Source organism: Mauremys mutica, unplaced genomic scaffold, assembly GCF_020497125.1.
Source record: "Mauremys mutica isolate MM-2020 ecotype Southern unplaced genomic scaffold, ASM2049712v1 Super-Scaffold_100125, whole genome shotgun sequence".
NCBI classification, from domain to species: domain Eukaryota; kingdom Metazoa; phylum Chordata; order Testudines; family Geoemydidae; genus Mauremys; species Mauremys mutica.
Window position 1 is genome coordinate 713,002 of NW_025423274.1, and position 21,488 is coordinate 734,489.

Genomic DNA, 21,488 nt, shown 5'->3' on the forward strand with positions numbered 1-21,488 from the left:
CCTTAACCACAGCCTCAGGTCGGATGGGCACCGCTCATACAGCTGCTCCAGTACCAGCAGTTTAACCAGGTCCCCCTTCGTCTGGGCCCCATCTGCCCACTTGCTGGCGTACCCCTCCATGCGGATGGCCAGTTGCATATAGGAGACCTCAGGGGTTTTATCCTGACTCCGGAACCTCTCCCGGTACATCTCAGGAGTCAGCCCAAACTCGCGCAGCAGGGCCTGCTTGAATGGTTCGTAGTTCCCTTTCTCCTCCTCTCCCAGCTGGCCGTACAATGCCACGGCTTTGGGGTCCAGTAAGGGGGTGAGAACCCGGAGCCTGTCCGCAGGATCCACCTGGTGCAGCTAGCAGGCCGTCTCAAAGGCATCTAGGAAGTCACCCATGTCCTCCCCCTCCTTGCGCGGGGCCAGGATGGACTTATCCAAGCTCCGCGCAGTCCTGGCCCCACCTTCACTCACCATCGCCCGGGGCCTGCTGCCCCCCAGCCTCTCCAGGTCCAGCTCATGTTGACGCTGTCGCTTTTTCTCCTCCAGTTCCTGCTCCCTCTGTCGCGCCTCATGTTCCCTCTGTCTCTCCTTCTCCTTCCGGTCATGCTCCCTCTGTTCCTTACGATCCTCCAGCTCTCTCAGTTTTATCTCTCTCTCCCATTCCAGCCGCTGGCGCTCCACGGATGAGCGTCGCCGGGACGATCTCCTGCTGGGGGGTGAGCTTCGCCGGGAGGATCCCCTGCTGGCCGGGGGGGTCACGGCGCCCTCGGTGCTCGCTGGGCTCCTCCTCCCCCTCCCCCTAGGCATAGGAATGGGGGGGTCTCGGGACGCCCTCAGCAGCCGGCTGACCACTCCCAGCCGGGCCAGACACTGGTACCTGTGCTGCATCTGCCTGGCTGCTTCCCTCAGAGACAGGGATCAGTTCATTCCTGTGATCTTCCTCCTCCAGTTGGGCAATCAGCTGGTCCTTGGTGAATTTCCCACTGCGCAGCCCCCTGTGCTTGCAAATCTCCACCAGGTCGCACTTGCGCCGCTTGGCATACATCTTCCTGCTGGCCACTCGCAGGCCGGGGTGCTCGCCGCTCCCCACAGGTTCCAGGGGAACCCCTATTGTGCCAGTCCTTGAGGTCACCCCCTCTCTGCCAGGGTCGAGCTGCAGACTCCTCCGCCCCTGGGAAAGCTCGCTGTGATCCCCCGGGTGACCCTGTTACTGCAAAGTCCTGCTCTCTGGTCACACTCTCCCAGGGGTTAATCGCCCCTTCGTTTTACTGCTCCCCAGTCACTTACTGCAGGAAGCGCCGTCCACGGGGTGCAGTAGATCCCACTGCTACCACCAGATGTCACGGAGTGTAGGGGAGTCAGGCCCTGCACCCCCGGGCTCACTGCCAATTCACAAGGACTCTCAGCCAGCCAGTAAAGCAGAAGGTTTATTTAGACGACAGGAACACAGTCCAACACAGGTCTTGCAGGCACAGATAACAGGATCCCCCCTGTTAGGTCCATCTTGGGGCCCCGGAGCCCCACAGCCCCCCTTGGGGATCAGAGCCCTCTCTCTCTGCCTCCCCTCTTTTCCCTAGCCAGCTCCAATCTGCCCAAACCCCTCCGGCCCCTCCTCTCTGCCCAGCTTCTTTCCCGGGCCAGGAGGTCACCTTTCCCCTTTGTCTCCAACACCTTTAGATGCACCTTTGCAGGGGAGGTGCTCGGGCCATCAGTTGCCAGGAGACAGAGTGTCAGGCATTCGGTTGCGCAGGCCTTCTGCTTTGCTAGATACTTAGAGGCCTGCACCCGGCATTCCCAGCTCCCAGTACGAACAGTCCCACTTCGTCACACCGTCAAGAGGAGGTTTTCAGAGGAAAATAGGTGCTGCTGAGCTAGTAGGTGAGGGCAAAGTCCCAGGCGGGTGTTGTGTGAGGAGCTGTGTAGGCCCGAAAAGGCGTGGTGCTGGGCAAGGGCAGATGAGGAGGGCCAGGGCTTTTCCCAGGGCTGTTGCTGCGGCCAAAGCCTTTGGGAAGCAGAAGAGGGCCAGGGGTGCTGTTGCCTGCTGGGGCCCATGCGACGGTGTAGGTGTATGCTGAACGTAGCTGGTCTGTGGGAGCTGGGGCCCCTCTCCGTGCCCCTTTCCTCGTTACTATAGTGGTGAGTATCCCCGCCTGTCACGCGGGAGACTGGGGTTCGATTCCCCGACGGGGAGGATGACCCCTTTTCAAGGGGGGAACAAAGAAATCCCTGGCCTGCCCACCACATGCCTTGCATTCTCCTTCTACGGCCACTTCCCTTCGCACCCTGAACTGATGACTTTCACCTCCAGAGAGACAATTACCTCGCAAGGACACGCTGGCCCTAGCCAAAGCCTCTCCCTGGCCTTCCGCCCCCGGGCCCAGCTTCGGGGCCTGCACGTGGGGGCACGTTTCAGAGCGGCAAAGGGAAATAGGCTGGCCAGGGGCATGAGGACAATGGCCCAGACGAACGTGGAGGGACTTGGTCCAGGGGTGGAGGAAGACAGAAAAAGCGGCAGGCATGGGATTGGCTTCCTCTATTTTTTCCTTTGCTCAGCATTTGACCTGTGACTGTAATGGGGAAACTTGAGAAATACCTGTGGCCGCCGGCGAGGTAGGTGGCCGCCCCGAGAGCGCAGAGCTGAGCATTTTGCACTAAGCTGCTGCCTGCACCCCCAGCCCCTGGCTGTGATCGTATAGTGGTTAGTGCTCTGCGCCGTGGCCGCAGCAACCTCGGTTCAAATCCGGGTCACGGCATTAATTTTTGGTGGGGAGGGGCTATCCTGCAGCACGCCTCGTGGCTCAGTCTGATGGCGTCCGTTTGTAAAGAGAGCCATCAGCCGGTCCACTCAGCACTGCTATTATAAGTCCTGTGCACTAACCCATTGCACCTCTGGTGCCCACCTGAGGGTCTTGTCTCCTTGATTCATGGATGGATTAGCGGAGTGGGGGGGTTGCATTAGCTAAAACAAATCCATATTAAAGGCTGCAGGATGGCAGCAGCAGAGGTGAGGAGCCTCCTTCCATGTGATAAAGCTGGTTCCCCCTTCCGTTGCTCAGGGGAAGGTTGGTGCTTTGAGCCCACCCGGTGCTGGAACGTCCCATGGGGGAGATTAACACGACTCTTGGGAAGGGAAGGGAAGGGAGGGGAAGTCTTTTCTATCCCTGCCTAGCTCCATTGGTCTCCTGTGGCCCTTTCGGCTCTCTGCTCCCCTGTTGAGGCTGTGTCCCATGGCGTGTGTGGGGGAGAGGGGGAGAGTGTTCTCCTTAGGATAGAAATGATAGAAAACACAGGGGCAGTGACAGTGAAGCCCCGTGTCTGTGTTATAACCCTGTGTGGTGCTGCCATTCACCACATGCCTCAGCTACTGAGTGTCCCTCTTAGAGATGCGGAGGACCGGAACTGATTTCAGCTGCTGGACAGCTCTGCTAGGTCTTTATTCATTTGTACAGGAAAGTGCTGTGTGTTTAAATTCATTTCAAGCCCCCTGCCCCCATTCGGCGAACTCCTGAACATACTGGAGATGGGTCTAGAAATCGATTTTCATTCGAAAAGTTTTTAAAGGGAATCACTTGGATTGGAACTAGGAACCCATTACCCTGCCGGGAAACATTCACCCGCTGAGCTCTACTTGCAACAGAGTAGCATGCATAAGCGACAGCAGGAACAGCTTTGACCCTGGCGGTGAATAAACTTTATCTCGATACAAACACCACAGCTTACAAACTCCCCACCCCGACTCTGTGTCACCAGAGCACAACAACTCTCCTTGGGGCACACACAGCTCCCCAGCTCCCTGCCCGTCAGTCTCTCCAGCATTGCTCCAATCCCTTAAAGCAGGGTATCAACCACAATTTACCTTAGGGCCAGTGCCAGTCCTCCAGTCCTACTAGTGGGCCAATAATGTCACTCATACTGCCCAGACCCTGCCCCCCAAAACTCCACCCTCCACTTGCATACGGCTCTGGGAGGGAGTTTGGGTGTGGGGAGGTCTAGGGTGCAGGCCCTGGGCTGGGGCTGTGGATTGGGGTGCAGGAGGGATGCAGGCTCTGGAGGGAGTTTGGGTGCAGAAGGGGTGAGATGCTGGTCTCTGGGAGGGAGTTTGGGTTGGGGAGGGGTTCTGGGGTGCAGGCTCTGGGATGGAGTTTGGGTGCTGGGTGCAGGCTCTGGGATGGGGCAGGGTGTGTGTGGAGGGGGGTGCAGGCTCTGGGAGGGAGTTTGGGGGCCGGGGAGGTGTGGGAAGGGGGGGGAAGGCTCTGGAAAGGAGTTTGGGAGTGGGAAGGGGTATGTGGGGAGAGGGTGAGGGTGCAGGCTCTGGGAGGGGGTCAGGGGTGCAGCGCTTATCTGGGGCTCTAAGGCAGGGCGGGCTGAGGGGCCTCCGTGTGCTGCTGCCCCCAGACACCGCCCCTGCATCATCTCATTGGCTGCAGGGGTGCTCGGGGTGGGGGCAGCGCGCAGAAGCACAGCCCCACCCTGCCCTGCCATGCGGAGGGACCGGCAGCCACTGGAGCGAGCAGACAGATGCTGCTCAGCTCCGCTGCACTGCCAGGGCCCCTGGGGGGGGGGCGCCTGGGGGCGGCAGGTGGGGCCAAGGGAGAGACCTGGTCCCAAAACTGCTGGAGCCCCACGGGGAAGACCTGGGAACCAGGGCTGCCAGCCAGACAAACACCTTTAAGAGGAGGCGTCCCTCTGCCTGTCAAAAACTGATCTTCCTCCTTCAGTTCAGTGACAGCCTGAATTGTTCCTTATCCCAGCAGAGCCAGAGGATTGAAAGCAGCAACGTCAAACCCCTGTGTAGCTCACAGGAATGGACATAAACACTCCCTGGTATCTGAAGAGATGTTCAGCTTTGCCCTTAGTCAACTACAAGGCTAAACGGAAAGGAGGTGGCGCCAGGTATAAAGAGTGAAACACGACACATCATAGTTATGCCCATGGTGGCTGCAAAATCTTTTGATGTACTTCTTCTTATCAGCAGTGTATTGTTTTCTCTGAAGTCTAGACCTTGACTATACCTTGTCCAAGAAATTTGTACCTTGATAAAATAATCGACTGCCCGTGGTGAAGGCAATGGACTTGACATCCACTGGGGTGTCCCTACACAGGTACAAGTACTAACAACAGTGGCTGCCTTTTAGCCATAGATTTTAATCAGGGCAATAAATTGAAACAAACCCCTGTTAAATCATTTCTCAGCCCGAGTCCTTCACCCACATTCCTTAGGGCGTTGGGCCACCATGTGAACGTTTCATTTCCCTCCTCAGTTTCACACAGAGACAAAATTTCCTTTGCACAGATCCATGAACAGCAAAACCTCTCTGTGTCTCTGGTCTGAGCCAGGGCATTCGATTCCAGTAAACACTTTTCTCCTGCAGTGGCGATGGTCAGACAAAGGGGACGTGGCACCTGCATCCCTGCCAGGGAGATATTGGCTCGGCTCTTTCTTTCTGCTGCTGTTGTTAGTCCATGAAACATCAAGGGTGGAACGCAAGGCTGAGTTCACGCAGCAGCCCTCAGTGCCCCAGAGAAATCCTGCCCCCTGCTATTGGAACGATGTGCTGGAGATTTGACTAGGAAAGGGACTGTCTGAATTGTCAGAGTGGGGAATGAACAACAATCTACAGCAATGTCATTCACACAAACACACTCTAAACATGCTCCAACCGGAAGGGAAATGGGCAGGAATTCTCGCTGTTCAGCCAAGGACACACTTACACTAATGCACATCCATGAGTGTGCTGGGGAAGCTGGTCTGAGCAAACAATTTGAAGTGACAATTCAGTGACAACAGAATCATCATGTAGTGAAAAAGGGGTGTCTATCAAGTAGTTGTGGCCGAGTGGTTAAGGCGCTGGACTAGAAATCCATTGGGGTCTCCCTGCGCAGGTTTGAATCCTGCCAACTATGCAAGCACTGTGCTGTTGTTGTTATTATTGTAGCCTTAGTACCTGAGCATCCACAGTGCAAACTGGAGCCAGATCTACTTTCACTCTGTCTACACTTAAAACGCTGCTGTGGCACTGCTATAGCACTTTGGAGTAGACAGTGACTGGAGGAGTTTTCCCATCCCTGTAACAGCTACATGGACAGAACAATTCTTCCTTTTCTTTAGCACTATCTAACCAGGGCTTAGGTCACCTTAACTCTATGGGTTTTGGGGGGGGGGTCACACCCTGAGAGACGTCGCTCTGCCAGTTCAGTGCCCAGCGTACACCAGCCCTTAGATCCCTCTTGGTATTTCAATGCAGGCACTGACCTGTGAGAGGAAAACATCAGCTCACAAACACAGAGACTGAATTCCCCACATTTAATCTCGCTGCACTTTCCAGAAAGTCACAAAATTCAATTCATTCTTGCTAGGACAGAGAAAAAATAAGTGACATTAAGTTTTTGGCTTGGTTAAATAAAATTAAGTGTTTAATCAATATAGTAAAAAATCTGTACTGACTCCTCTAACTAACACCACAATGTGAAATAGGAACAGAGACAAAGCTTGTCAGTGGCGACTAATTTTGCAAATGATCTTCCCATTATTAATTTCCACTCTGCCCCTGCATTCACCTTCCCCTTAGACTTGTTCTCGGACATTCACCTTCCTCTGCAGCATGGGGCATGGGTCACTTGCTGGAGGATTCCCTGCACCTTGAGCTCTTTAAGCCACGATTTGAGGATTTCAATAACTCAGACATAGGTTAGGGGTTTGTTACAGGAGTAGGTGGGTGAGATTCTGTGGCCTGCATTGTGCAGGAGGTCAGACTAGATGATCATAATGGTCCCTTCTGACCTTAAGTCTATGAATCTATGAATCTAGTCCCAAATTTGGAAAACTGTGCAGTTCAGAATGAGAATAGTGACCCCGTCTCCTTCCTGCACCTGCTCTACATTGCTCCACAGCAGCTTCTCCACCTGCAGAGTCACCCCAGCACTGCAGTGCAGCCGTCCAGGGGTCAGCAGGGGCCCCTGGCAAGGATAGTGGGTGCAGCTAACAGCCCAGTGTGCCTGGCAGTGAGGCAGCTGTAAAAAAGCAACCCCCACCCTCCCCAGAAGTACAGAGACTGAATTCCCCAACTTTAACATCATGACCCCCTGTAGAAAGCCACACGTGTCAGTTGTAGTTTCACAGGGAGATGCAAAAATCAATTGACACCAATTTTCAAGTTGAGTAAATAAAGTTGAGGAGATAGTTATTAACCTCCCAAAAATATACTAAAGATCCCTCAACATAACACCTGAAGGTGAAATATGAACAGAGACAAACCTTGTCAGCAAAGGCTCATTTCCCAAACGATCCTCAAAATGTTACAAATTCCCACCCCTCCTCCACAGGAGCTCTGTGCAGTGTAACTGTTCTGAAGGCAGCTTCCCATTCAATGCTGTTGTGGGACATTCCCAGGCCTGGAAATGTACCAAGGACAGAATTTGAAGAGCAAACCTGGTTCCCCACAGCAGGTGGGATTTGAATGTTTTGTCCCTGTCACTTAGTCTTTGTCAATAGTACAGACGCCAGGGGCAGGACTCCAGGCTCTGCTTGAGGGATCCTGGCACAGGGGCTGCAGGGGGAGAAAGGTTTGTAGATTCTCACCTGAGTTCTGGAGAGGAGGAAATAATTGAAGGGGCATTTTTAATACTCCCCTCCTCAGGGTCGGAATTCTACATTCCACAAGGCCAAACAAGGGGGTGAAGCCATTTGGCTAATGAAAACCAGTGCTCCAGGTGAGGTTTGAACTCACAACCTCAGCATAGCGCCTTTCAACACTGCCTTATAAGTACTGTGCGCTAACCAATTGCACCACTGGAGCACCTGTTAACTACGATTCTCCAAAACCCCTAGATTGATACAGGCAAGGAGTGACCCCAAAACATTCTCAGTGGGGTTGAGAGCAGGTAGCGACAAGTGTTGTACTTGGTGGGGTGGATCCTTTTTAAGGCTTCCAGGCACCATTTGACCCTTTTGTTCTTCCCTGTGTAATAACAGAGCTGGTTAAGACTCAATGGAGAGTCTTGCTGCAGACCAACAGATCTGAAATCACTGAGAACCAGCTCTAAGCATTAGTCCTGCTTTGGGACAGTGTCTCTCATGCAAGAAACTGCCCAGTCTGTGCTAGCAGTGAGGCTCCCTCACTAACAGCTGAAATCAGGGAGAGCTGTGTGAAGTGCAGGGCCCCAGGGGTGCCTGAACAGGGGGGAACAACACCCCAGGACTTTAAAAAATGGGAGGGCTCTGCCTTGGCACTTTGTAATGACCGTAAGGGCGGGTGAGGGTGGGGAGGGGACGGAGAGCAGTGAGCGGGAAGTGGGGTCTGGGGGGAAGAGGCAGCGTAGGAGCGGGTCCTTGGGGAGAAGGGGTGGGGCAGGGGCGTGGTGTTGAGCGGAAGGGATGGGGCTACTGTTCGGGCTCTGGTGGCCGCTACTTTTAGGGAGCCTGTTCCGCTCCTGGTGGGACCACAAGACGTCCCAGAGCAGAGAGGGTGGCCAGCAGAACGGTGACGGGTGGAATGGCAAGTGGTCGGCAATGTGGCCAGACAGCGGAGGGAGAAAGGGGCTTTCCCCCCAGGAGGTGAGAGGTGAACTCTGGGTTTTCACTGACCCAGGGCAGCAGCTGTGGGTGAGGTGCAGTGAAGGGAGGGGCACATCCACAGAGCTTCTGGTGTCTGGATTTAAGAGCCCGAGGCAAAAGGCCACTGCCCAGCGCACTGTGGGGGGGTGTTTTGCTCATAGTGTTGTGTTATTAATCCTCATTGTGGTGTTTTCCCAAGTTAATACAAGGTGATTTTCCTCCTTTTTATTAAAGTTTCTTTTCTACACTCAGTGCATGTGAGTGGGGAAAGTATCGCCTCTTAGAGGCACCCAGTGGCCAGGGTTAGTTTCCCCAGGTTACTGGGTAGGGGCTTAGGCAGATTGTGTGTTGTATTGTTGAAGAGGAGCCCCAAGCACCGAAACAGGGAATTGTAACTTCAGCCTTCAGAGTAAGAGCCAGAGGTGCTGCCAGCTGAGCTAACCAGGCCGCTGAAACGTATTAACCCTTTCACCACAAGAGCAAACACCGGGTACTTCTGTGCTTCTCAGCAGCTGGGAAAAAGCCTCTTGGGGGAAATATCTCCTGCCCCACCACCAAAAGGAGCCTCCTGAGTGGGAACGGTCAGAGGCCCCACCCAGGGGGCTGGCCCCTCTTTATGATGCTTTCCAACCACCTTGTGATACCGGCTGCAGAACGAATGCTGGTCTGTGGGTGGCCTTCAGTGGGGGTTCGGCATGGCAGGGAGCAGGGAGCAGGCTGGCTGGGTGTCTCTGTGGCTGTCTGCTGGCCACGCATAGGCATGGTTCTCCCCTCCTCTTGCCCTGCCCTCGGTTGCTCTGTGGCTTTTAAGCCTTCCCTTGGAGCTGTCAGCACCAGCCGCCTCTGCTCCAGGTGCCCAGAGGAGAAGAGGTGTGTTGGGCTCCAGCCTGGGACTCTGCCTCCCTCCTGCCTAGCCCTGACTATGAAGCCTGGCCCTGACACTCCTTCTTTTGAATGCCATGTGCACAAGAGGAAGAGTGTGGCAGCTGCAGGGACCAAAGTTGTGGACATCAGGTGAAGCAGCGAGAAACAACCATATGATCAATCCACAGGAATCTCTAGCCAGACTGTTAAGTTCTAGGACCCCAACCTATAGCCGCCAGCCCATTGAACCAGCCAGACCAAAGACCTATCTCTAGTGGGCATCAATCACCCAGCAAGAAGGGAAAAACCTCACTCTAGTTCACCCTGAGAGAAGCTAGCCAAATACATTGAGCTCCAGGGCTTTGCAGCAAACCAAAGCATCTCCACAAGGTCCCACTGAGATTTGAACTCAGATTCCAGGATTCAAAGTCCTGAGTGCTGCCCATTACACCATGGGACCTGCAGCATTTTGCTTTTCTAGACTCCTGTGACTCTTGGCTGGCTGGTTTGCACTCTGCACTTATTGCTTCCCACCAGCGGCTTCCTCTCGCAGGACTCTCTCTCCTTCTCCAGCGACTATAGTTCTGCACTACCGGATCTGTGGGTCCTGCCCTGAGACCCCACATCCCCCTGCTTTGTCTCCGTTCCCTGCAGACTGCAAAAATGTCAGGGGAGGCCGCCCCTCCCTTCACTCGGTGCTCCTGCTCATATCAGCCAGCTGCAGCATCATCTCCTGGAACTTGGCCAGCTGTCACTTGATCCGATCATACAGTCACACGCTGACCGGCTCCCCTGCCTGGATGCTCTTGTGGAAATCCCACAGGGGACGCTGCAGGACTTGGCACCGTTGGTTTCTTTAATGTTGTGGTGTTTGCCCGACCGCCGGAACAAAGCAGCCAACTCCTCCCTCACCGACTCCCACCAATCCCCCTGGTAACCACAGAACCCTCTGATGCTTTCCCGTTCTGCCAACACCTCCAGGCCTCGCCCCCCTGCTCCTTTATCTTGCAAGCTCTGGATGTTCAGCTTCCAATGTCCTCTGCCCTGGGTCAGGGAATTGCCCACATTGAGCACACGGTGAGAGCTGCGTGATCCGAACTGTCCATTGGCACCACCCTGCACTGGGTTGTCGATGTGCTCTCCTTCATGTAAATCCGGTCAGTGCGACTCCTGGCCTGTCCCCACAGAAAGGTGTATCCCCTCTGCAGCTGGTGTAAGCTCGGGTCAGAGGAATAGGAGGCTACCGCCCGCCCTCCACTGGTTCCACTGTGGAGAAACACGTCCTCTAAGCCAACCTTGCTACAGACCTGTGCCAGGTAGTGCTCATCATAGAAGAGTTTCCTCTGACAGTCGAGAAAACAGGACCAGCGGTCCTCAGGTCGGTGCAACAATTGAAATCCCGCCCCGACACCAAACACCGTGCGGTCCAGAGGAAGGGAGCCAGTTCCTTCCATAGAACTTTCCTTTCATGCCTTAACTGGGAACCATACACACTAATATAGCAGTAACCAGTGCCATGGAGCACAAAGCCCACCAGTAATGCCCTCCCTGGTCGGAGCTCCACCACCTTCTGTACTCGCACCGCGAATGTGAAGAACAAGACTCCAGCCCCATCATTCTTCACTGGCCTGGAGGACCAGAGAGATGGGCCCTTCCACCAATCACCTCTGCCCATCAAGCTACCCTAGAGTTGTTAATGTGCATTTCCTGAACACCCACCATGTCCAAGTCCAGCTGCTCCAAGGCACTGAACATCAAGTGCCTCCTCCTGGGCCCCCAAATCCCTGCCACCATCCACACAGCCATTTTCACAGATGTCCCTTCCAGGGCACTGCCCTTGCTCAGCTGCACAGAGGAGTTTTCATCACCTATTCCTGCCTGTCACTGCCCAGCACCCCCTCTGGCACCATTCCGGAGTGCCACTCTGCCTCACTCTCTTCCTGCCATATTGGGTCCACCAATAACTCATGTAGGAGAGACAGCTCCTGTCCCTCACTGTTAAAGGTCAGGCCAGCAGCTTCACAGTATCTTTTCCTACTGCAGAGCCCAAGCTCAGGGACTCACCTTGAGTGCAGGCTCTGCTGTGCTTCCAGAAAATGCGCCATCACTGCGCAAACAGGGATGAACGATCAACTGAAGCCTGGGATTGAACTAGGGACTTTTAGATCTTCAGTCTAACACGCTCCCAACTGAGCTACTTTGGTAGCTGTTTGGGAGTATTTTGGCCTGTTGCTTCTCTGTCCGGGAGGTTTTTGCAGCAGTTGCACCCAAAAAGGATGTCATTGTGAGCGGCCCATGAAGACAAGACTCGCTTTTGCCTGACTTGCTCAGCTTGACTTCACCCCGTTCCTGCCTCAGTTCCTCACTTTCCTACCTCCCACAAGGTTTTGGCGGTTGGAACCCAGACCCCTTAATGGTGAGTACTTTTCAGGCGAGGGTGAAGCTCTCAGGCCTCAAATGCCAGGTACAGTTACTCTGTCGTTGATCCAAAATCAACAGGAAAATACACTGGATTACTCCTGCTTCCTCTCCCACAATGCTTTGCTCCCATACCTGCTCACGCGGCTCCAGCCCTCCAGTCTGGCCCCTCCCCCTGGCTGGTGCACTCCCCTGGCCAGCCCGGGCTCTTCGGCGCTGAGAGCCCGGCCACCAGCCCCACCAGGGGCCCTTGACCAAGTGCCGCCCAGTCCCCGCCGGGGCCTCTGCTGGGCCCAGCTCTCCCCGGCGGGCCGGCGGCTGCGTCAGGGGCTGCAGCCCAGCTCAGAAAAGGAGGGGGCCGGACAAAGCTGGAACCTGATTTCAAGAACACTTCAGTGATGCCCAAGAGTCGTAGCCGGGTCCAGTCCCAGGAATGATCAAACCTGAGATTTAAATTGGTTCAATTAAATGCTCTGTCGGTGCCCCTGACTCCCTGCCCGCAGCCCCTGCTATCCCAGCCCTGAGCTTCCAGTCAGCGCTCTGCCTGTGCCTCTCACTCCCAGACCACAGCTCTGGCTTGTCGCTGGGGCGCTGGGCAATGCGGTGGAAGTGCGCTATACACAGCCAGTCCGGATTCTGCGGGAGTTTCCTTTCTCTGAGCAGGCTGTCTGCAGGGCAAGAAGCTTATGCAGCTTCAACCTTCCTGGGTCTGACCCTTGAGCATTCAGTATCCCTGTCCCACCAGCCACATCCTGCTGTGTGACCGCACATGGCTAAGCAAAGAGAATGAACCCCAAATCCCCCCTGTGCTTTGGGAGCCAGGTTTGCGGTGGGAATTCTGTAGTTCAGATGACTTCATGCCTGGGCATTGGGATTCTTTACCAGTTTCTCTGGCGTTGAAGCATTACTGTGCTCACAGCTGTGATGGCCGAGTGGTTAAGGCATTGGAGTTGAAATCCAATAGGGTTCCCCTACGCAGGTTTGAACCCTGCTCACAGCGAGGCCTGTGTTTTAGCCAGTCTCTCACCCGGGCAATACCTCTGTACAACCCCCTGAGACACTCTCAATTCTCTCCCCACCCCAAGTAAATCCTGTTCTGCTCCTTTCATAGAGATCCCTGGGACACCACCTCACACTGTGTCCCTGAGGGGTCAGGCAAACTCTCAGCACCTGAAGCCTCTGCCACTCACCTGGTGCCCCATAGATCAGCCATAGCCCTGGTTCTGCTCCTCTCCCTAGAGGGTGAAAGTAGCTGAGTCAGCGACTCCATGGGAGCTACGGGGCTGCAGAACCAACAGAGCAAAAATAGGTGCTCAGCGCCCACTGGCAGCCAGCTCCCCCCACACTACAGGCCTTGCTGACAAGCTCCTCCTCTTCCCCTTCAGCCCCTCCCACCTGCCAGTGATCAGCTGTTCAGTGGGGTGCAGGAGGCACTGGGCATGGAGGGGGAGGAGCAGGGACGGGAAGAGGTGGGGGAGGGAGAGGAATGGGGCAGGAAGGTGCAGGGCGTGAAGAGATGGGACAGGGGCGGGGGCTTGGGGGAAGGGGTGGAGTGGGGGCAGGGCCTGGGGAGGAAAGGGGGGATTTGTCACAGACCCCTCTAGGGCCAGGCCTGAAGGAAGCACCGACTATCACAGTGACAATAAAACTGACCAGCATTGCTCGGGAGACTGAGGGAGATCCGCACACACACACTGATGCCAGGGCATTTCAGCAGGGCTCAGCGAGCTTTATGCTTCTCATGGAGGTGGATTACCAGGAGCGCTCCAGCTGCAGAGCCCAGGTGCTCCATGTGCCTTGCGAGTGTGGACACCTCAGGAGTTAGGGTGCCCGGGGTTGCTTTAATGCACTCAAACTTGCAAGTGTAGCCAAGCCCCTAGACTATGTCACTTGTGTGACTTACTTGTGCTATTGTAATAAATATAATAGACGTGCAATGGTCAGAAATCGCACCAGCAGAGAAGTATATTGCAGGGAAACCATCATGAAATTAAGAGTTTAAATTATCCTGCACATGTCCCGCGTCCCACTAAAATGAATCCAACCCACAGGTCACATGGGCAGAAGTATCGGTGTCAGGATGCTACATTGTTAGCACAGTAAATGAAGCTGCAAAATAAATGATGTTTAAATGACCTCACTCTATTTTTTACAATCCGGTATTAAGAGGTAATAGATACAGATGGACACCAGGCAGGGTTGTTTGGAGGACGAAGCCTTTATGCTTCCATCCCCCACCACTGTCAAGTTTGAGCCAATTAGGACAAGTCAGCAAATAAGAACAACCTCAGGTCTCAGTAACTGCTACAGGGAGCAAAGTCCTACAGGGAGCAGTTTCTGGCACTACACCTGCGCAGCTCTGCTCCCCGGCTCTTCTCGGGCTCCTGCTCTCTCCTTAGCTCTGCCCCACTCTGGCCCAGGCAGTTCCAGCTCCCACGGAGGATGGGACCCCCTGGCCTGGTGACTCCCTCATTACACTGCCTGGCCTGTCAGTGCAGCTAACTTAGAGCTTTGGCCTCTCCCCATTGCCCCTGGGGACTGTCAGTTTCAGGGTCTTGATTTCCCATTAATCCTTCCCCCTTCTATTGGGACTGGGAACTAGGCAACCAACCCCCCCCCCACACTAAGTTTTAGTAAGGGGCCAAAAGTCCCTTACACAAGCCAGCCCCATGAGGGTCACGACTGTGCAGAGAAAGCAGCACAAGCTGGTGCCATGGTGTAACGGGCAGTACTCAGGACTCTGAATCCTGCAAGCTGAGTTGAAATCTCAGTGGGACCTTGTGGTAAAGCCCTGGAGCTCCCAGTGCTCAACTTCCCTGTCTCCAGCTGTGCAAGAGCCAGTCTTTCCCCTCCTGTTGGGTGACTCAGGCCTCTGGGTGGGACAGCTGCAGTGGGTCAGGGCTCTAGAACTGGCTACTGACACCTGAGGGTTGGGATTCTCACGGGTCTACCTGGTGCTCACAAGATTGGCACTTGCCTCTGTGCTTTTCCTCTTGCCCACCTGGCGCTTGAAGGAAGGAGGGCCAGGGCCAGGCTTCATAGTCAGGGCAAGGCAGGAGGGAGGCAGAGTCCCAGGCTGGAGCCCAGCACCTCTCCTCCTCTGGGCACCTGGAGCAGAGGCGGTTGGTGCTGACAGCTCCAAGGGAAGCTTAAAAGCCACAGAGCAATGGAAGGCAGGGCAAGAGGAGGGGAGAACCATGCCTATGCGTGGCCAGCAGACAGCCACAAAGACACCTGGCCAGGCTGCTCCCTGCTCCCTGGCATGCCGAACCCCCACTGAAGGCCACCCTCAGGCCAGCATGCAGGGCGGCTGCTGATGCTCTGTGGCCAACATCAGAAGAAGGTAGGAAAGCAGGGCCAGGCCCCCTGATGGGGCCTCTGACCGTTCCCACTCAAGGTGCTGACTTTGGAAGTGGAGTCGCCCATTTTTTTGGCAAGTCAGGAAGGGCAAAGGCGAGACTGGAAGCACCTGGGGCTCATGCCCCAGCCTTTGTGACGCCCACCCCCCAACTCCTTCCCGGGGCTCTAGCTGCACCCAGAGCATTGGCCTGAGCAGCGAAGAAGAGGTTCCAGCCCTGCAAGGAGCAGGACTTGCAGCACAAAGTGAGCACAACCACGATGGGACTCAAATCCTGAATCATCTGATCCACATGATGAGGGGGTCTAAGCACTTCTTTGGAAAAGCCAGACACTGTGTTTCTCAGGACATCTACTGAGGGGGCAACAAGAAGTCGAGTTCCCAGCGACATGTGAGACTTAATTCTCTGGAGCCAGGTGCAGGACTTTGGCAGGGAGGCTGAGGCATGGGGGAATTGGGGTGCAGCGGACAGAGCGGCTGTCTAGGTGCGGAGATTTAGTCTCCCGGAGGAGGAGGAGGAATCCTGCTGACAGGCAGTGGCTGTGCAGAAAAAGAGGGACTTTTTTGCCTCTCTGCTCACTCTTGTGGTGAACGGTGAAAGTGTTTTTCAACAAGCCCAGGTAGCTCAGTTGGTAGAGCATCAGGCTCTTAATCTGAGGGTCCAGCGTTCAAGCCCCTGTCTGGGTGCTCAGCTTTTAAGTTGCCTTGTGTGCCAGGAGCCAAGTTCTGTTCACAGCCACACAGGGATTCCCAGAAGCTGTGGCCATTTCCTGGAAAGGTTCCTTTCCTTAGCAATCAGGAGAGAGGTCACATCCACAGGAGCAGGTGTAGAAAGCGCAGTCTCTGGCCCCCAGGAAGTGCTGTGGGGCCAGGTGCTGAGAAAGCCCAGAGGGGGAGCAGCAGAGATGGGGGGAAGGGAGAGAGAGAAGCAATGAGGACAGAGCACAAGTGTAAAGGGGGCATCTGGTCTGGCTATTGGGGCAAACTTCCCTGGTTTATACACGACCCTGGTGGAATTGGCCAGTGGAAGGATCTGAGTCCCCAGAGGCTGCCTGACCTCGAGGACTGTTAGGATACAGAGATTCAGGCCAGTCTGCAGAGGCCTGTACTTTAAGAATTTAGGTGTATTTTTATCACTTAGCTAGTTATAAAGATATAAAAGAAAGAGTAAAAAGTCACTGTCTGTCTATGTAATGGCCTTCTCTTACTGTGACAGTCTGAGGCCTGGTTCTTCGGCTAAGCAGCGAAGGCAGCCATAAGCTGGGAAGTGTATGGTCACACCCTCACATTCCCAACTAGTCACATTGAACTAAGGTGCTATTGGGCTGTGAGGAATACAATCCTGTCCTGATATTCCTATCACCTCAAGAGAAAGGGAAACTTAGTTTGGTAGCATCCTGTGTGGCAAGAACTCACTTATCAATAGACACAGCTGGAAAACCCTTATGTCTGTATAGATGTAGTTGTGAAATCCTCCCTTCTGTATTGTTTTGTATGTTTATTTGCATGGTCTCTGGTTCTGTGATTGTTTCTGTCTGCTGTATAATTAATTTTGTTGGGTGTAAACCAATGAAGGTGGTGGAATATAATTGGTTAAATAACCATGTTACAGTATATTAGGATTGGTTAGTTACATTTCAGTAAAATGATTGTTTAAGGAATAGCTAAGCAGAACTCAGGTTTTACTATATAGTCTGCAGTCAATCAGGAAGGCGGGGGGGGGGAATGGGAACAGGGACTGGGGATGGGGGAATTGGGATCACGTTTTGCTACAGGGGGAAATGGGAACTGGGATGGGAACAGAAACAGGGACACAGACAAGGCTCTGTGGTGTCAGAGCTGGGAAGGGGGACACTAAGGAAGGAAACTGGAATCATGGCTTGCTGGACGTTCACTCCAATAAACTTCGAATTGTTTGCGCCTTTGGACTTCGGGTATTGTTGCTCTCTGTTCATGCGAGAAGGACCAGGGAAGTGAGAGGGTGACGGAATAAGCCCCCTAACCCTGTCATTTGTTGCTCTAGGCTCCATTCACATCCCACTCCTGACACAATCACTGTCTTCTATCTGACGAAATAGTCTAATTTCAACCTCTCCTGTAACTTTACACCACCAACTATTCAACATTTGTATGAGAGAAGTTGGAAGGAATTCAAACATCTTCAAATGGCAAAACTTTTCCCCCGGCCTGGTCAGTGAATCCTATGGTGAGAAACTTTCTGTGCATTTCAGTTTCTTGTATTGCTGGATGGGGCCTGAGGTGCTGAAAGGGAAATGTCCATGGAAAAATGTCACTGTTGTCCAAAAAAAGGCAGGTGTTAGACACAATCGCTTCTCGTATTCCCGTGGAATCCGAGTCTAGCTGAAGAATTTCTGTCTATCCTAGAGAGAATCATTCCATTGTAAATACAAATGAAATGAGATCTTCAGGTCGAGTCAGCGCCTTTTAAAAATATTTACTGAGAAAAAAGCCATTCTTTGTCTTGTTGATAAGGACAAGAAGCCCTCTTTTCCTTTCCATTTCAAATGCAAAATGAATGGAGATTTTCATTGAAAAACTTCTGGTTTTTAGGGGGAATTGAACCCAGGCCATGGGTGTTTAAAACACAGGAACCTACTGCTTAACGCACCAGGGAGGGCTGTTTTCTTTCTGACAGCCAGTGTTGTTTTTTTCAGCCTCCTACGTCACCAATGTCAGACTCTGAGTGTAGTTAAGCTCTGAAATAGGCTCCCAAGGGTGTCTGTGGTGTCTCTGTCCTCGGAGGCTTTTAAGAACAGGTTGAACAAACCTCTGTCGAGGATACTCTGCATATACTTGGTCCCATAGACAACCTGCTCTGGCTCTATCTGCTACCTTCATCGTGTTTGGATGTAAAGGTGGGAAATGATGGGGAAATTGGCCCCTCTTTCAAGTTTAAATGTTGTAACTTCTACATCTAGACCGGGGTGGCCAACCTGAGCCAACGTAACTGCCAAACGTGCACCTTTGTATGCAACTGCTGAGTCAGTTGTGAACCTTGCTACCATTATCATTATCCCTTTGAAATAATGATGGTGATGGACACTTGGCTGTATATCCCAGAGTGCCCTGGATGTCTACAGGCTGCATTAGCCAATCCAACCATTTGGCACTTACAGATGGGCACCTCTGTATTGTGCCTGAGTCTTGTATAGCTATCAAAGGCTGGTAGATGCCAATATTTTCCCGTCTTTTTAACCAGCACTAATACCCAGCCAGGCCAGGGCTGGGAAGAGAGACAGAGCAGCAGGTTTCCCCTATTGTGGCTGTCTCGCTTTTTCTTGACTAGCTTCACCTCTGCACCAACTTTCACTTTTCCTATGTGAGCCTGGCTAGCTCAGTTGGCAGAGCATCAGACTTTTAATCTGAGGGTCCAGGGTTCAAGTCCCTGGTCAAGTGAAAAACTTCTCACTGTGATTATAAAAATCTGTCTTTCTGGAGTCTTGTTCAGTGTTATTCTTTCTCTCCAGGATTTTGCCTTTCCTAAGAAGGGCCTTTCTGTGGGGGGGATTGAAGGAGCAACTCCTTGACATCCCCTCTGTCCTTGAAGGCTGGAGGAATAAAGTCCTCTGGGCGTATAGCATGTTCCTCCCAGGCACACACAAACACACAGAATATTCATAAGGAATTAGAATTAGAATCCACCACTTTCCTTGGGAGCTTGTTACTGTCATGAATCATCCTCGCTGTTGAATATTTGTGCCTTAGTTGTAATATGAATTTGTCTCTTTTCACCTTCCAGCCATTGGGTCTTGTTATGCCTTTCTCCGCTCGATTAAAGAGCCCTTTCATACCCAATCTTTTCTCTCCATTAAGGCCCTTCAACACTTCAGTGCAATCACCTTTCAATCTTCTTTTGATAAGCTAAACAGGTTGAGCTCGTTCAATAGCAAAGAGCCACTAAATGTTCTGAGGGCTGGAGAAAAATGTCTTCTAGGGAAAGTGGTGGATTCTCCATCTCTTGATGTCATTTAATGAAGACTAGATTCCTTTCTGGAATGTGCTTGCCCAAAAGTAGCTCTTGTGTCATACAGGAGGCCTGTGATATGCAGGGGGTCAGATTAGATGCTCTAATGGTCTCTTCTGGCCATAAAGTAGACTAATTTCTGAAAAACTGAGCGTAGCATTGGGAGCAGCGTCTGATGTTTTCCTGTCTAGCTGGCTTGCTTCTTAGAACGAACGCTCCTTGAGTGGGGTGATCCACAGGGAGTAGCTCAAACCTCCAAAGTGCCTGGCCAGGGGCAGGACATTAGCACAGCAAGGGAGGGGTGTGGCAGTGACATCACAAAGGCCTTTTGCAGGACCTGAGACTATTGGTCAAAGGTGGTGGGGAGGTGGTGACCTCACAGAGAGATGCTGACATCAGCCAGGCAGGACAGGGACCAGGGGGCAGGGAAACCTCAGAGACCCCTGTGGCTTTGTTTCAGCAAGTCTCCTTCTCCAGGTCTCTCTTTGAGGACTGAGAGAGTATTCAGGTTCAGGCACGTGAGTGCCAGGAGGAACCTCTTTCGAGTTTTCTCCTTCCCTTTAGTGATTTTACTAGAAAACAGAAGTCCCTGTTTAGAAGGTAAGAGCCTCCTCGAGGGAAGGGGTGTTATGGTCGTGTCACAGTTCGGATGCCAGTGGCCCCCCTACACTGTCAGGAAGTTCCCACCACCCTGCTCTGTGTTCACAGTGCAGGAGAGAGCAGCATTCCACGGTGGTGATTTGCTCCTGGTTGCCGGAGCAGAGCAGCAGGCTCAGCTGTCAGAACTTCCCAGAGCGATGAAAGGGGAGGGGCCCATGGCTCTGTAGCAGGAATGCAGGGCAGACGAGTTCACGACGGGCATTGTGGGATACTGGGGAAGGCCACTTATGGTGATATAATGAACAGCAGCATTTACTCTGTTACTTTAAGTTTGCTGCAAAAAGCTCTAGCCTTCTCATTGAAGTCGTTTTATTTTGTCAGCAAAACAGGGCACTTTTGTCGCCAGACATGGCATTGCAGTGTGTTCACCAGCCACAAGCTACCAACCGAGAGAGCGTTGTGTGTTTTTCATACACCTGAGCAATATAATTCTGCTGAAACAACTTTGTAGTGCAGACCTGGCCAAAGATTCACTCACACACAGCTTGCAAGGAAAACCTCACCTGCTCCTCTGCTTTGCAGAATCCAAACATAAGCAAAGCTTGTCAGGCCCTGGTGGCGATGGCAGGGAGTCAGGTGTGGGCAGATAGTGTATTATAGCTACCCCCAGGCACCATGGCTTAGCTGGCTAAAACTTCTGTTTCATAAACAAAAGATCCTAGGTTCAACTCCCAGTGGTGCCTTGTTGACTGATTGTTGGGGCACCTGGTATTGGCTACTGTCAGAAAACAAGGTTCAGAGCTAGATAGGCATTTGGTCTAGCCCAGTGTGGTTTTTCTTATGGTTTAAATAACACTCACAGGCACTGATACCAGAGTTACTGAACGTTTGGGAGTTTGGAGCGGGTAGGTCAGTGGTCCAGTCCCCACACAGATGACCCCTGTCTCCCTCTGGGACAGGGGCAGGTCTGAGCTCTCACCCAAATGCTCATTGTGGCTGCCAGAATCTGTGAGCAGCTTGTTTAGTTTACGGCAAAGGTTGAGTCCTGCTTTGTGCACTGTGTGTGAGAATGAAAATCCTAAACTGCCCTTTGAAATAAAGAATGCAGCAGGACGTGTTATTGTCCCTGCCCCAAAGCAGACAGACCAATGGAGAAATGCCGTCGAGTCCAAGGTAATACTCCCCTGCCATTTTACCTTTTTTGCTTGCTAAACTCCTTCTTATCTGCCCGGCCCAGGCTGTCCTCTGCCTCAGCTGCTGCTCCCGGCCTGCTCTAGAGTCAAACATGCAGGGCCCCCAGGGGAACAGAGGCTGGGACAGGGCAGCAGCCTGGGTTGGACTGGGAAGATGCTGGGAGTTCTCGTTCCCTGAGAACTGGCCTGGCTCCCTTCTCAACAGCAAACAAATCAATTCCACGTCCCCTCCCCAGAAAAACCAGCCTGGAGCCAAGGGCAGCAGGGGACAATTCCCTCCAGTTCCCACCAAGGCAGGAGAGAACCCAGGGTGTTTCTAGCAGAGCTTATGGAACTGAGGTGGGGAAACCAGCCTTTAATAACAGGCAGTTCCAGTTTAAGCTAAGTGTTTTTAACAATTTCTACAACATTAAATAACCCTTTAATCGTAGTGTCACCATGTATAAAATTGCTTCAGCCTCCTAAGTGCACAACTAAACATCTCTTCAAATCCAAGGGAGTGGAGATCAGTCAGTGTTCAGTCATCCC

At 53.0% G+C, this 21,488-nt stretch overlaps 6 non-coding genes across 6 annotated transcripts; 4 read left to right on the top strand and 2 right to left on the bottom strand.

The window, feature by feature from the left end:
* Window positions 1–5,810: 5,810 nt before the first annotated feature.
* On the top strand, window positions 5,811–5,892 carry TRNAS-AGA. The gene has a single exon. It is a non-coding gene; the product is annotated as a tRNA-Ser (tRNA).
* A 1,798-nt stretch (window positions 5,893–7,690) lies between these two features.
* TRNAI-UAU lies at window positions 7,691–7,784 on the bottom strand. Its single transcript has 2 exons — window positions 7,747–7,784; window positions 7,691–7,726 (listed from the first exon to the last, which is right to left on the bottom strand). It is a non-coding gene; the product is annotated as a tRNA-Ile (tRNA).
* Window positions 7,785–9,794: 2,010 nt separating this feature from the next.
* TRNAQ-UUG lies at window positions 9,795–9,866 on the bottom strand. Its single transcript has one exon. It is a non-coding gene; the product is annotated as a tRNA-Gln (tRNA).
* Window positions 9,867–12,742: 2,876 nt separating this feature from the next.
* Window positions 12,743–12,824, top strand: TRNAS-UGA. The gene has a single exon. It is a non-coding gene; the product is annotated as a tRNA-Ser (tRNA).
* Window positions 12,825–15,796: 2,972 nt separating this feature from the next.
* TRNAK-CUU lies at window positions 15,797–15,869 on the top strand. The gene has a single exon. It is a non-coding gene; the product is annotated as a tRNA-Lys (tRNA).
* A 2,657-nt stretch (window positions 15,870–18,526) lies between these two features.
* TRNAK-UUU lies at window positions 18,527–18,599 on the top strand. Its single transcript has one exon. It is a non-coding gene; the product is annotated as a tRNA-Lys (tRNA).
* Window positions 18,600–21,488: the final 2,889 nt, after the last annotated feature.